The sequence below is a fragment of the Schistocerca gregaria genome, chromosome 1 (genome assembly GCF_023897955.1).
Source record: "Schistocerca gregaria isolate iqSchGreg1 chromosome 1, iqSchGreg1.2, whole genome shotgun sequence".
Taxonomy (NCBI): Eukaryota; Metazoa; Arthropoda; class Insecta; order Orthoptera; family Acrididae; genus Schistocerca; species Schistocerca gregaria.
In genome coordinates, this window is record NC_064920.1 from 436,091,024 (window position 1) to 436,105,248 (window position 14,225).

The window sequence follows — 14,225 nt, forward strand, 5'->3', positions numbered from 1 at the left end:
TGTGCAATGTATTTCATACAAGACTATACAATCATCATAGCCTTCATCATCTACACACAGGGAGCATATACCACCTTGGTGGTGGTGGGTTCTGCAGTGGTGGCGGCAGTGACGGCGACACTGGGCACAATGGAGCTACTGCCTACGACAAGTCAAATTGTTTAAATAAACATTGCATGCAAAATAAAGCCTTACGTTCATCCTATGCAGCAACATAGCACAGGCTGAGACCTTTTCACGCCAATTTCAAGGAAGGGGTGGCGTGAGATTTCTTACATTAGTGGAGGTACCCCAAGTGACGTTTTCTCCGCCATTTTCTTAGGTTAGTAGAGGTAAGCCTATTTACCTTTGTTCCCAACTAAAATTTGAACTTCCGCCATTTTCGGGGGCGGAGGGGAGGGGGGAAGAGCAGGGGAGGGGGAGTGGTGGGGGAGGGGAGGGAGTTAGGTTAGGGGAGGTAGCTCAATTGTTCTGTTTTCCCGCCGAAGTTTGAACTTCCGCCATGACGTCATTGTAACATGGCCATTTCTATCACCGCCATATTGGGTCCGCCATCTTGAATAAATTTGGCAACAATAGAGAGTGGGGCCATGCCTCCTTTCCCCCTAATAATATCTAGTCCTGTGAGGGCTATATATGGTCCATGTGCTTATGCCGTCTGTCTTCAAGCTATATGCACGAGTGTCTGGTGGAAGACAGCTATAGGCAAGATGCTGAAGTGATGATTTTGTTTGGTGCAGGATACGAATTGAGTGTTTACTACATCGACACAGAATGTGGTGATAAACAGCTGGGTTGAAAATCAAGTTTCACGCTGGAATATTCAAGCTTCCATCGTCAGAGGCAGAGCAGTGTAATTGAGGAAGTGTCTTTCCATATTTCATGATCTGTAGACCACTTTTTCAGGGTTTAACTGTCACTGCAATATGGCGCTCTGTACAAAATAGTTTCGCCACTGAAAATCTCGTCTGCAAAAAAAAGTAGCAGGCAGTGCTACCACACTATCTGCATCAGTTATTTCCCAGGTAAATTCAGCAGGAGCCAATGAGAATGCTCCATTCATTCACAAGACATCCTTTGTTCAGGGACATAGGACCCTCTACCGACTGGTTCAAACAAGGGGACCAAGGTATCTACAGAAAGTTCTGAGAGTAACATAATGTCGTCTTTGTTCAAGTGTTCAAAGGCAAGTTGAAGCAGACCATCCATTTCAGGTGGGATGCTGTCCCTCATCTGTCATTGTGGCATTAGGACATCTCCAGACCAGCAGCTGTAGGACACCAAAAATTCCAGCCAAATATCTCTTCTGTAGGACAGTGCTTCGAATTCTGTTTGTAATTGTTCTGATTTTCCCGTCTGTGCTTCGACAGTGCTGTCTTTCTAAACAACAAGAATGCTTTTGTGATCAACGGTGTTTTCGCAAGAATGCATAAGCGTGATGATGGCTTTGAGCGGTGAGAACATTTACCATTTCTGAGATGTATGTTGAAAGCAGGACATTACGATTTCCAGGAAGGGTAACACATGATGGATGGGGTGCCTCATTAGTACCACCAGGAAGAATGTATTCGGTGTTATTTTCGACTATTTTCGTAAACAGGTCCATTAGGACACGTATTTCCAAGCACACAAGCTGAGACATCACGAAAGTTCCTACAACATTAAAAGCGACCGTTAACTATTTCTGTGACACTTAACGATTTCCGAGAGGGAGACTTGGCTCTTATTTGCATAGACATGTGACGTCAGTATGACACTGACAACCTTTAAGCTGCTCTTGCTAAGGTGAGTCACTAGGCAAACATCTCTCGCTCAGCAATTAGGCTTGCACTGGACCCCCAGGTACATAAACTATGCATCACCAAAGATAAACACGTGCACAGCCAGACGCATCGCACGTGTGAGACCAGCGTGCTCACTCCACCCGGCTTGTGCACGTTGGAAGTCTGTAGAGAACAGATCCATGATATTTTGCAGTCGAAGATCTTAATGATAGTTCGGAAGCTTTTCTTATGTGGAATGAGTGTTTGTGCAATGCATTATTTTCCGCTGTTTAAGTTCTGTGAGCATGTTTACATAGTGTTATGCATACATTATTTTCACAATTTTACTCATAGTGAACGTGTCTGTATATCCGTGTACTGCATTATTTCGGCAATTTACGAATAGTTTGCAGGTCTGCAATGCATTATTTCGATAGTTTACAATTAGCAAGCGTGTCTGGAGAGCGTTTTACATGCGTTAGTTTGACAGTTTTCGAGTTGTTTGCGTGCTGTACATCAGTGTACTGAATTATTTTGGTAATTGACTAGTAGTTTGCGAGTCTGTAAGCTATTTATTGTGTCCCCAAGCACGTCATAGCGAGTGTTTTGTATCAGCTTAATAAATAAACTATGTGAAATCCATCCCTAAATAAATTGATCCAACATCCTACTGGAAATAAATGAAGCACACTCCTTCCTCTGTATAGCAGCTGGACACAGAGTCCTTTTCCCGCCACTTTCCCCCAGATCGCCTTCTTGGGTTACCTCACAGGAGGGACGACAGCACCCTCTGGTGGTGATATCGTGTACTAGGTCAATTAGACTCCAGACGTCAAAGCGAACACACTGGATAGAGCGGTTGCCTATGACAGCTCAAATTGTTTAAATAAACAATGCAAGCAAATTAAAGACTTACATCTATTCTATCCAGCAGCCCAGCACAGGCTGAGTCCTCTTCCTGCCAATCCCATGGAAGAGGTGGTGGTTGGATAATTTAGGTTACTGAAGGTAGCCCAATTGACCTATTTTCCTGCCAAAATTTGAACTTCCCACCATGTCCTCATTACGACTTTGCAACATCCATCGCCGCTATCCGTATTATGTAAGCACCAAGTTCTGTAAGCAGCTCTTCCATTCTAATTTTTAAGATGTTTCTGAATAATGTGTTACAAACCGTAACATCTCACTTCTTATTGCTGCCTTCATTCACTGAAGCTATGATGAAAGGGATGTATAGAAGAATGTGTCATTTATGAATAGCTTAAAACACTTCGGTAAAAAGAATTCAATGCAGTTTTTAAAATCCGTTAAGAGATCTATCACATGTCTCAGTAAAAATCAGACATATCATTACTACTGGCAGTGACTCTCGAAGATAACTGTTTTCCTTTCAGTTTTTGTTTTGCCAAAGATACACAGGGTACACCCGTTATTGACAGTGTTGGTAGTGCTGTGTCTCCTAGCTCATTATGCTCTGAACTGGACAGTAAAGCTTAGGAATTGAACATAACGAACAGGTGACGGGTCTCGCAAAATCTGTCACTGCTACTGCAGGTAGCAGGTGAGGTAATAATTTAATGTGTCACGTAGAAGGTTAGCAGAAACATTATGTTAAATTGAGAGTGATAGGCTAGACAAGAAGATAACAATAAAAAAGATATGTCTGGCAGGAAAAGAAAAAAAAAGTTGTTTTTAATTTTGTGAAAATAGAGTAGTTGGTTAAGTGGACATATATAGTGTGATAAGGAATGGATATATTGTGTCACACTGTGAAAAATATGAGAATTTTAGGACCTAGATGATGCATAGATAACATATAATGTTATGAGGCAAATGTAGTTATTCACAAATGAAAGTCTTATGTATAATATTCCATTTAGACAGATGGTCGAAATAAGGACTATTACTAATCTCTACTAGTGCAGTTCCCTGTTTGGTTTGACACAGTTCTCAGAATGCATGAAAGCATATTCCACGGTGACCATTACCATGACATTTAATTTGGCAGGTGGGTCAAGGCTGGTAGTTTAAGGAAATGATAATGATTATCCTACACAGAGGGCCTAGCTGTGATTAATATGGATATACCATAACAATCCCAGGAGTGAAAATAATGCTTATAACGTGTATTAACAAGGGAAGCTCCCCATCACACCCTTCACAGATTTAGCGTTAAAATGGGCCAGTGGATAGCCCGCCAAAAGCCCATATCAAACATTGGAACAGGAAGAAGGTGTACTCAACTGTGACAAGATAAGCAAAATAGAAACAGGAAAAGGTCCTAGCTCAAGCTATGCTACATCAAGCAAACTGCCAGAACCACAGCATCGTGATTGTGTGGTCATGGTGTTGGAGTGCAAAAGCGGGAGATCCATGTTCGAATCTCTTTTGTGAAACAAGAAATAATGTTTAATTTAGTGAAGTAGAGAACTTAGTAAAGTCAACTAATATAGAGTATAGGTATATTGCAAGTGTTACCGTAATAATACATAGTTCTCTACCACATGTTATGACTCTTGCATTCCAAACTGCCAGAATCACAGCATCATGATTTTGTGGTCATGGTGTTGGACTGCAAAGCAGGAGAGCCGTGTTCGAATCTCCTTTGTGCCCCAATTTTTCGCAAAATTACCATCTTTCCGTCTGGACATTGACATGTCTGTTCTCCTTATGTAGTTTTGGCAATTGTTATACTATAGATTGATTATAGAATGTGGTAAGAATAATTACCATCACAAGTAAATGTGCTGAAAAGTGAGAGCATAACGCTGCATAGACCTCTCACACAGATGAAAACAACAAATAGATGGGAGTGAACCATGTCGCTAAAATGGAATGCTAGAGTCATAACATGTGGTAGAGAACAATGTCGATTATGGTAATATTTGCAATATACCCATACTCTATATTAGTTCACTTAACTAAGTTCTCTACTTCACTAAATTAAACACTATTCTTTTCTCTTTTCCTCTTACACATATATTTTTCATTCTTATTTTCTTTTTAAGTCTTTCAATCTGGAGGTTCCTTTCTTAAACCCCATTGTTGCAAACAGATGGTACATCACAACACAGACACAAATCTGATTATTATGAACACACACATCAATGACCAGATGGACAGTTCTTAATTTCGTGAAAAAAATGGGGCATAAGGGAGATCTGCATACTGATCTCCCCCTTGCAGGCCAACGCCGTGATCACATAACCCTGACACTGTGGCTGTTCAAATTCTACTGATGATGCACATCTTTAGCTTGGACCATTCATTGTTTCTATTTTACTTCTTTTTTCACAGTTCAATACTCCTTCTTCCTGTTTTCATTCTTGATCAACAAGAACACATGTGAAATGTCTATCAGCACAAATATAAGTACATAGTCAACTGTTACCCGTCACATGCCCATTTGTAATATATATTTGACCATCAGTTGTACCCAAAGTTTTAGTCAACATGTTTGAATGCATCAGATACATGGTCTAAAGTTATACAGTTAAACACATTTACTAAAATTAATGTCTGTATACATTCTTACATACTAGCTTTTACTCAAAGAAAAAATAATGGTTAGTCCACACAACATATACCTTAATAGAACATAGGCATCCCTGTCATCTTAACATGAGCATACAATTTCACTGAAAATATTTTATTATGTCTTTGTGAGGGTACAGCCCTTGGATTTTGTTTGTTGTTGGATAAACCAACAAACAGGTTCCTGGATGTAAACTCTGACTCTTCCAAACGGCCTCTAATATGTAATTTGCTACTTTTTCTTTCTCACTGAAAGGCTAGATGATTTAAGATGACTTCTCAGAAGAACGTTTCTCCAACTCGAAATCTTCATACAGCAGACAGCCTTTTGTCATAGTTCTTCTTCCTCTGGTTAGCTCTCTCCATTAATGTGATAAGTGCCTGTCTGACTTTCTCATCCCTTGCAATATCATTCCCTGAAGTCTCAGGTAATGAATTCATCCAATCGTTCCTTTCTAATCTCCTTAACGTTAACTCATTGACAGTGTAATTTGTCGAAGTATGTTGGCAACTTATTAACCACCTCTTTGAACAGTGTCAGAAAAGTAGTCCAGCTGATTTGTTTATGTGGGCAATAAGTTTGTAGGAAACTTTTGAACTTCCTGAAAGTCCTCTCAAGTGTGTTACTTTACAGTGGTACTGTGGTATAAAAATATGTTTAATACTTTCTTTCTGTAAGAAGGTTCACCTGTGCCTACTGGTGGAAATGGTTGCATTGTCAGAAAATTTGGACTTAGGTTTGCTAAACCTCACTGTGTAATCTTCTACAAGTCTCTGCATGACAAAAACACTGTTAGCACTTTTCAGGGTACACAACTCAATATATTCAGAAACCAGATCATATAGTGCTGCCAGATACTTCGTCTTCCCACAAGCGCATGCTAATGGGCCTGTGACATCAACTGACACAATCTGTAAAGTTTCAATGGGCAGAATTGGATGCAATACGACGTGACAGTAGCTGTTTGGTGAGTTAGCCATCTGACGAATAGTACAAGTTTTTACTTGCAGCAACTTTCGTCTTATGGTGCCAAATTAGCAAATGTTGACTGATCACATGAACACATTTTGAAACTCCAAAGTGGCCCCAATAAAGATGGGTACACCATATTAAATTCAGCTCATAATTATCTGGAATAGAAGCACACCAGTGATATGATAAGGCATATATCCTTAAAATAAAACATTTTTGTGAATTTTCCAACATTGCGCCTGCTTGTGTGAAGGGTTGAGCAACAACTGCTGTTTGACATTGCTCCATGTGGGCTCAGCATCCTGCAACATATCCATGTGTTTGCACAAATCTAAGCAGCAGTTCCAATGAGCAGTGTGTTTCATGAGCAAAACCCAAAAATATGCAATTTTCTTTAATTTCTGCTTAATCTGAAAGCCTTGCAGAAGTCAGTGCATCAACCACATTATCACTGTCTCCCGTGACATGCACGAACTCGGAGTCATATTCCTGATGGTATGGAGATCATCTGCCTAACCTGCCTTGTCGCAGCTGCCAGCCTAGTGGTCAGATTAATGCTGGGTGGCCACAGTAGTTTTTTGTGTGGTCAACAAAGAGGTAAAATGGAATCTTTCTGAAAGCCCACACAACTGCCAGTGCATCTAGGTCTGTTATGGTATCTCCCCTTTTGCAGTCAGATAGAGTCCAACTGGCAAAGTCGATGGTGCAACTGGTAGTTTTGGCCTCAGTCTCTTTGAGTGTAAGAGACAGGCATCTAAATCAGTGCAACATGCATCAGTGGATAAACAGAGATCTGTTGATATGTCAGGATGGTGTAATTACTTCGAAATTAAAAGTGCCTTTATTATTTTTCAAACGCAATGTGACATTCACTAGACCAAAACCACTGTATACGTTTTCTTAATAGATTGCGTAACACCTCACAACTCAGCGACTGATCTAGTAGAAAAGCCTATAAAATGAGACTAATCTGCAAAGTTTCAAGCTGTTTCGTCATTCACTCAGCACTTACATTCTCTATGGCACAGAGTTTTTCTTTATAAGTTAATACTCTACGTCATGTTACAATACGTCCAAGATTTTTTATTTTTCCCATCCAAATTGCGCAAGTTGGCAGGAATTCATGCAGTGTTTGCATGGATTTCCATAGTACTCTCTCTATGAGCTAAACGTATTCCTCCCACCTTCATGTTGCAATGAAAAGGTTATCCCGAAATGTGGTGATCTTCTCAAGCAACTCAAGCCCAAGTAATGCTAAGGCTGCGACAAATACACTAGAACTAATGATAAAGCCAAACAGTAAAACCTTAATTTGATAACTGTGGACAGCATAGACAAATGCAGTATACTTGTGCAACTCCTCTGTCAAGGCTGTTTGCCAGTATGAGGGATGCAAGCCTTGTTCAAACCAGAACAATAACTTTATTCATATTTCTTGAGTCCAGAACCCCTGGCTTAGTGATTACTGTCACTGGACTACAATATGGTGATACTGCTTGGTCTTTTATGTTAATGACATATTCCGAATTTAACTTCCAACTTCAGATCATTTGACTCATGGAAAGGAGTTTGAGGTACAGAACGTTTTATGCAGAAAGATGTAAATATGATACTGATAACCACAGATGGACCAAAATATTTATTAGAGTACTTTATTGACCTGGACTTGAGTAATTCCTTGAGTTTAGTAATTCCTTCAGCTCAATATATCTCCTTAGTATCATGTTGCAGTTTGTCTAAACTGTGAGTCCGTTTATCAGTTAATTTAATTTTGTAGCCTTCGCAATATTTATCCTACACTGAAGAATCAAAGAAATTGCTACACCTACCTAATGTCGTGTAGGGCCCCCGCGAGCATGCACGAGTGCCGCAGCATGACGTGGCATGGACTCGACTAATGTCTGAAGTAGTGCTGGAGGGAACTGACACCATGAATCCTGCAGGGCTATCCATAAATCCGTAAAGAATACGAGGCGCTCGAGATCTCTCCTGAACAGTGCGTGCAAGGCATACCAGATATGCTCAATAATGTTCATATCTGGGGAATTTGGCGGCCAGAGGGAAGTGTTTAAGCACGGAAGAGGTTTTCTGGAGCCACTCTGTACCAATTATGAACGTGTGGAATGTCACAGTGTCCTGCTGGAACTGCCCAAGTCCTCGTGAAGCACAATGGTCATGAATGGATGCAGGTGATCAGACAGGATGCTGACGTATGTATCACGTGTCAGAGTCATGTCTAGATGAATCACGGGGCTCATATCACTCTAACTGCACACGCCGCACACTATTAGAGAGCCTCCACCAGCTTTAACAGTCCCATGCTGACATGCAGGGCCCATGGTTTCATGTTATCTCAATTCCCGTACACGTCCATCCGCTAGATACGATTTGAAACGAGACTCTTCCGACCAGACAAAATGTTTCCAGTCATCAACAGTGCGTCGGTGTTGACGAGGCGTAAAGGTTTGTGTCGTGCAGCCACCAAGGATACACGAGCGGCCTTCGGCTCCGAAGGCCCATACCGATGATGCTCCGTTCAATGGTTCCCACATTGACACTTGTTGATGTCTTAGCATTAAAATCTGCAGAATTTGCAGAAGGGTTGCACTTCCGTCACGCTGAACGATTCTCTTCAGTCGTCGTTGGTCCCGTTCTTGCAGAGCCTCTTTCCAGTCGCAGCGATGTAGGAAAGTTGATGTTTTACCGAATTCCTGATGTTCATAGCACATTCGCGAAATGGTCGTACGACAAAATCCCCACTTCATCGCTTCCTCGGAGATCATGTGTTCCATCGCTCGTGCGACTCACTTAAATCTTTATAACCTGCCGTTGTAGCAGCAGTAACCTATCTAACAACTGCGCCAAACACTTGTTGTCTTATGTAGGCGTTCCCGACCTCAGCATCGTATTCTGCGTTTTTACATATCTCTGTATTTGGATACACGTGCCTATACTAGTTTCTTTGGCTCTTCAGTGTAGTTTATCTTTGATTTTATTATGTCTACTGTGAGGCTCATCCCTTCTATTTTCATGTTTTATTGGCCTGCGGACAGGACTTTTTCGTCTTTCTCTCCCTAAGGAACTCAATACCAATGACACAGTCCACTATTAAATTACCTAACACTAAAAAGGCACCTTTAGTCGCTGCATTTCCTAGTGTGACTGGAAGGCAGAATTGTATTGTAATATTTCGAGATGTAGGCCCAATGGCTCTCAGTATTCTACAGTTCTTTACCAGCGATGTCAGCAGTTCAGTTACCTCGAAAACCCTTTTGTATAAGTTAGTCAACACGTCATACCTATCATAAAGGTAACTACGAGGGTAAATCAATTATTATCTGCAATTTACCTATATTTTTGTTTATTTTGGTAGTAATGTCGTTTTACGTTGTTGACGCATGCTTTGTTTATTTGTTATATATCTTTGCAATTTTCAAGCTGCTGGGTTAGTTGCGTTATCGCTGCCGTGCTGTTAATCATGACTGCTCCGCTGTCTTAAGGTGTATCAGCGGCCGAAATTCATAGAAGACTTTCGGTACAGTACGGAAACAGTGTTTTGCCACAACGGAGTGTCTACGAATGGATTGAAAAATTCCGAAACAGTCCCACAAGTGTTACGCACGATGAAGGAACCGGACGACCGTTTACCGCCACAAATGAAGAAACCATTGAGAGTTCATGTGAAACAATTCTCTTAGACAGACGATTAACTATTAGCAAAGTGGCACATTGTGTGCCAATTAGCCACGGTTCTGCCTACGAAATCATCCACTTGGGTTTCATAAAGTTTGTGCAAGATGGGTCCCAAAACAAGTCGCAAAATTGGATAAACAAACGCGCTTGTACACTGCAAAAAACATTTGGATCACTGTGGTCACGAAGAGGACAACTTCCGAGACAGGATCATTACTGGTGACGAAACATGGATCCACCATTAAGAACCGGAGAGTAACGGAAGAGTATGGAATGGAAACATTCAAATTCGCCTTGCAAGAAAAAGTTCAAGACCCAACAGCCCGCAGGAAAGCTGCCGCTTACGGTTTTTTTGGGACGCACAAGGTCCAGTATTGGAACATTATGGGGAAAGGGGCACAATAATAAAAAGTGTGCGTAACAGTGAGATACCTACTGCCAGGCAAAAGCCTGAAATTCAAAGCAAACGCCGAACGTTGCTGTCAAAAGTTGTTGCGTTGTTGCACGACAATGGCCGTCCGCATACTGCTGCCCACGCTGCTGAAACGCTCCAGAAACTCAAATTTGAAGTACTGGATCATCCTCCATATAGTCCCGATCTTGCCCTTTCTGTCCATCACTTGTTTGGTCCACTCAAACAGGCATTAAGGGGCCGTCAATTTGCCTCGACGAAGCAGTGATAGAAGTGATGCATTCCCGGCTCGTAGCTCAACCGAAAACCTTCTATTATGAGGGCGTCTGGAAGCTTGTACAACCATGGACCAAGTGCTTTGAAACGCAAGCAGACAACGTCGAAAATTGATGTTCTTATATGTCTCCTATTTGAGTACAATAAAATTTTATAACTACTTTGCGGATAATATTAACGGATGTTGTTCTCAACAGTTTTGATTATACTGTCTCGTTTTTCCTGGTTCTGGGTTTGCTAGTAGTGGTTTCTATTTGCAAGTCAGTGGTTCCGTGGACCAATGTTCATGTAGTTACCATGATTATTTGTCCACTGGTTACCCATACCAATTTGCCACTGGTTACCACGGTTGTTTTATCAGTGGTTGCCCGGTTTATTATTTTGGTCTCTGGGATTGAATCTTGTACCTAGCCTCTTCCTTTTATTTCGGGCTACAGAGTTCTTTTCATTGTGTCCACATGATTTGCTTCTCGAAGTGGACACCAAATGTACATGGGATTCATTCCTTCCATTGATGTTAAGGTTTTTACTATAAGCGGGCAGTGATGGGCCTACCACACTAACAGCTCTTGCTTTTGTACCCTCATGTGTAAGGTCAGTTGAATGAAGGACTGATATAAAGTTATCCAGGTTTGTCTGCAGTATGTGAACTAGATTTTTTTTGCGAATGTCTATAGGCAACTTTGTCTCTAACATTTGCAACACGTCTCTTTATGATATGGGCTCACCAGATATCTTCTTATATTTATGTACTTCTCAAAGTACTTGTGAAGGTTTCTTTGCCGTGCATTAAAAGCCTCCGGATTGAGAACTTTCTCACATTTTGTGTTAGTCCTGTTGGTCGATTTTAGACTAACCGTGCTTGGAGCCAGGCCAATATCTAACATAATGTGTGTGAATCGGCATGAAATTTACGTAATAAGAGATAATTAAGATTTGCAGTACTGGAATTAAAGCATGCATTATTGTTGAAACTAAATTTGGTGTCATGAACATTCTTCCTCGCAACGTAAGAAAAATACAATGCAATGTACCAAAGTCACACGACCGTATTTTGCAGCAACTTGGTGCTTAACGGAAAGTCAATTGTTTTGATTATTACACACACACTGGATGGGAAAAAATTACTGCCTCTTCTTACAATTTCAGGCTAAAGTCATATGTAGAAGTAGAAAATATTCTTCCGTCTCTTATAACTCGCAATGTACACTTATGGTTTTATGTCATGTTAAGTGGAGATGTCAGCTTTACCTTATTATATCTACATATATTAATACAAATAATTAAAAGGAAAACTAGTTATAAAAAAGGGGGCACATACTGTGCGTATTTAACAACACTTGGTCAAGTCTCCTTCATTATTGCACCCACGCACGTGGCAAGTATTCGGCGGCCTGCACTGGTACTTTTAACGGTTGTCTCCTCGCTGAAACTTTTAATTCGTGCGTGTTCTTCTCACGCAGAGTGAAGCAGCGAAGTCGTCGTTTGTTACACCGTGGATTCCTCCAGAAATATTTATTTATTTCTGGGAAACGGTGTGCGTGCTTATGGTAATTTCGATGCTGTGACAGAAGACCTCAGATTTTACGGTCCGGAACCCATTGTTTACCCGTCGTAACGCGTTTTTTCTGGTGAGAGGAAATCCGACGATCAGCATCCGACGATAACACTTATATAACACTTCTCCATTTATTCAGAGTTGAATGTATTTTAGTAAAAAATTTTGTAGGTTTGCACACGAGTACTAAGCGTCAACACACTTCACTTTTGAAAAAAAAAAAAGGCACTTTTACAAAGGTTCCTTGCCGAATTGCCCTCCAGCTCTACTAATCACTTATTTTGCATGACGTGCCTGCTTTCGTATGCTGTTACTCTTTATATAAACCGTTATGTACAGTACATAGTTACAATTTCAATACATCCGCATATTAAATATTATTGCTGACATGCCACTCACACTTACTTCACAAACAGTCGTATCACTTTAGTTTGTAAAGAACAGATTCATTTACATTCATGTTATAGAGTAAGTATGCGTAACCTCAGTTAGATGGATCATCCTATATACATCAGTACGTTTGTGTATCACAAATCCTTATATAAGAAACATTATACATAATTCCTTTCACATTATTCATGGGAGCTTGTTATTTATTTATGGAGCAGGTGGGATAGCATCGGCATCTACTTCTAATACACTACGCGTTGCTTGCCTAACCACGCTAAGCATCGTCTCTAGGAATGAAGGAAGGAATCTATTTGACTACATGCCCATTGGATTACTAAGGAAAGGACGTATAACTCATATATCCCGTTGCAAGATGACTCTTAATCAGCATTGTTCATGGTTAATTCTTGTTATTTTCCTACTACATGAAATAGACATTGTTTACTTCAGACTATTTGTAACTTAAGTCTCATGACACGTGTTTAATTGCCATAAATGTTGTCATTCGACATGTAGAACTAATAATCCTGTTTATAAAGATCACGAACATATAGATATTATAAAGAGAAAAATGGGTGTGACCCTAGCCTACCCAGTGTGTAGGACGGTCCTTTACTTGTTCGGTAGGATCGAACCTATGTCATTACGACGTCACCGGACTGCTACTGCTATACTTTAAATCGTTCATTCATATCACTTATTTATATATTTCTTACAACTAAATTTTATGCGCTTGAGGTGCGGTCCGTTAAACTTGTATGGTACCATGTCACTCTCGAAGCTTATCATCTCTTCTTTCACGCCGTGTAGATGGACTGGTCGCTGAAAAGACGATACTTAAAACTAAAGTGTAGTAGCTCAGTAGCCACAGATTCAGTCATTCTTTTACATCAGTATGCAGCCGTTTTATTCGCCTGTTGTGCCCAGTACATCACCAGCCTCACCTACCTTTATTCTGTAAAGAAAAGTATCTACAAAATCCTGTAAAGCATGAGATACTTATGCTCCTCATCTCTGTATCCTGCTTTCATCTTAGCTGTCATCGTTCATATCCTTAAATGTATGTCACACGTCCTGCAGTTCTCTTTCTGTAAACCTCTGTACATATATGTATATAATAGGTGAATATCATCATTTTATGCAGATATTACTCGTTGTCTCTTTTACGTTTCCGTAGTTCAACGTTGTATATGTATATTAGATGTAGCCTACCTAAAGTTTATAGTTATAATATCGTTATTCCTTCTTTCCTCCTATATGTGTATAATTGTTATAAATATGTGTGTGGGCGAATTGTGTTTCATTGCGTTAGCTGGCGGTCATTTATCACGTCAGCTGTCTAACAAATATCCTGCGGCCGTGTTTACATGCGCATGTGCGCGAGTTGTTACTTTCACCTCGTCTGCTAACGTACTTCACCGTTACGATTACACTACAGTGTGCGTCGTCAGTTCTTCTCTACTCCGCCGCTCTTCGCGGCAAGTGAAGCGCTGTATCGTTTAATATCCCTCTCAATTTTACTTACCTGCTACTTTATATATCAAATCTGTTATGTATATGTGCATGTTTCCTTAACACTAGTATTCAAAGAAAACAGAAATTAAACTACTATTGTGTACACTATGC